Genomic DNA, 2610 nt, shown 5'->3' on the forward strand with positions numbered 1-2610 from the left:
TTTTTATTGCTCAACCTGTCAACCGAACATTCGTTCACCCAATATTGCTCTACACATTGTGTAGCCCATACGCACTAACGTGATGTACCACATGATAGAGGGATATCTATTTACGTACATACACTGTTGAATGAAGCTGAAGAAGCATTATGTGTGGGATGACATGAAACCATTCATGAAAAACTTGTACAAGACTTATTTGCATGTTATGTATGGATGATTTGTGCTATTTTCTATTCAAACTTTGATGAAATCCGCGTTTACATGAATTTCGTTCGGTTAGTTGAAATGTGGTTTGAAATATATGTGTGAATTGTTGGATGGTCGGCTCCCACATCCGTGTCCACGGGCTGGTTCCCTGTCCGCGGATGGATGTGGGAGCAAATTTATGGATCGGCGTTGAAGATTCTCTAACATAATGTTTGTCCACGGATACAAATGTGAGAGCAAATTTTATGAATCAACGTTAGAGATGCCCTAACATAATGTATGAAAACAAGAGTTGTAACCTTCCTATACCTGAAATCAACACCTCATATACCCACTTATCCCAGCATTTACATGGTCCGCTCTGTCCATGGTTTTCCCCGGACCGCGCGGCTGGCGCAGGATCGGACACGTCCCAACCAACGAGCTGCCACACGTACCTTATCTCCATCGTCACTGTCAGCTGCTGTTGTTTTCTTAGGTTAGCTTCAGAAAAGCTTTTAGTACATTACCTTTAATACTAATTTTATGAGTATTGACTAGTAGTACATTACATATGCTGATTGGACGAAATTGAGCGATTTTCTCCATGCGTGCCTGTCAGTTAGCAGTGTCATTGCTTCAGTGTTTCTAGTAGCTGCTTTTTCTCTTCGATGTAGGAGTGCGACAACGCTGCCAAGTTGCACATCCGAGTAGGTGGGGATGGCATGGCACTATCTGTCGGATCGATGTGCAAATTTACGCATGTTCGTTTTGCCTTTTTTGAAAATAAAAGGGGAAAACAGGGATAAATCTGCAGCGCAAAAACCATTGTCCAAAACGTTTTACCTTTTTTGAGTTGGAACCAGTGTCCGAATTGTGTTGTGTTTTTCTTTGTGCCCTCTTTACCGAAGCCGAGAGCGCCAGCATGTACGTTTTTTTTTTGTTTTCTTTAAAAAGGGGGACTCCTCGGCGTCTGCATCAGAGTGATGCATACGGCCATCTTATTAACCAAATAAAGCAGTGCGAACATGGTTCCAAGGTCTCCAAAAGTAATGAAAAAGTAAAGAAAGCTCACACAGAGCCAAAACGGGCTAGAAACACCAACTAGCCATGAAAAGATGCCACAACCAGCTGGCTAAAACTAGGTAGGTAAACTAAATGCCTATCCTATTACATGACCGCCATCTAAACGGGTTGAAGATATCCCGAGCTACCATCTTCCAGCGGAAAGATCCAGTAACCAAATGCTCCCTGGCCTCCGTCGGGGTGAGTAGCGACCACGAACGGATCAGTGCCGTAGTTCGGAATATAACATGCAAAAAGTGAATACATGATATTCTGTTAAAAACCAAATCATTTCTGCAAGTCCAGATAGTCCACATCAAAGCGCAAACACCAACCCGAATGTGTCTCGCTAAGTCAGGCTCAATCCCATTAAGCCATGTCTCAAATAATGCGTTAACAGAATTCGATGGATTGATATTAAAAGCAGTGTGGACCGTCTGCCAAAGTACTTTGGCCAACGGGCAATCAAAAAAGAGATGTTTGATTGTCTCATCCCGATCACAGAATCTACACCTAGTAGGTCCTGTCCAATTACGTTTTATCAAATTGTCCTTGGTTAAAATAACTTGTTTATGGACAAACCACATAAACAGTTTTATTTTCAAAGAAACTTTGACATCCCAAACATGCTTGGAGGTAGGAATGGAGTTCGAATTTATAACATCAATATACATTGATTTAACTGTGAATACTTCAGACTTAGTCAGTTTCCAGCGTAATTCATCGGGTTGTTGAGAAAGCTGGACCTCCATCAGTCTCCTAACTAGACGGAGACATTCTTCCCAACGATTGCCCGCTAGCGTCCGTCGGAACTGAATATTAAGGGGGATAGATTGAAATACCGATGCGACGAACACCTCACGTCATTGAACAATACGGTACAAAGACGAATATTGGATGGCCAAGGGTGTGTCACCGAGCCAAGTATCCTCCCAGAAACGTGTACTAGTGCCGTTTCCAATAACAAACTTTATCCTATTAAACAAAGATTGTTTAACTTTCACCAGTCCTTTCCAGAAAGGTGAATCGGTCGGCCTGACTGTAACCCGGGACAAAGTTTTTGTCTGGAGGTACTTGCTGCGAAGGATTTGAGCCCACATGGCATCATTCTCCGTTGAGAGCTTCCACAGCCACTTGCTAAGAAGGCATCTGTTCTTAACTTCTAGATTCTCAATACCGAGACCCCCTTGGTCTTTCGGTTTACAAATGATATCCCATTTAGCAAGCTGATATTTTCTTTTAAGCTCATCACCCTGCCAAAAGAAACGCGATCGATAGAAGTCCAGTCTCTTCCTAACACCAAATGGGACCTCAAATAATGATAGGAGAAACATAGGCATACTGGTGAGCACCGAA

This window comes from Triticum dicoccoides, chromosome 5A, assembly GCF_002162155.2.
Source record: "Triticum dicoccoides isolate Atlit2015 ecotype Zavitan chromosome 5A, WEW_v2.0, whole genome shotgun sequence".
Taxonomy (NCBI): Eukaryota; Viridiplantae; Streptophyta; class Magnoliopsida; order Poales; family Poaceae; genus Triticum; species Triticum dicoccoides.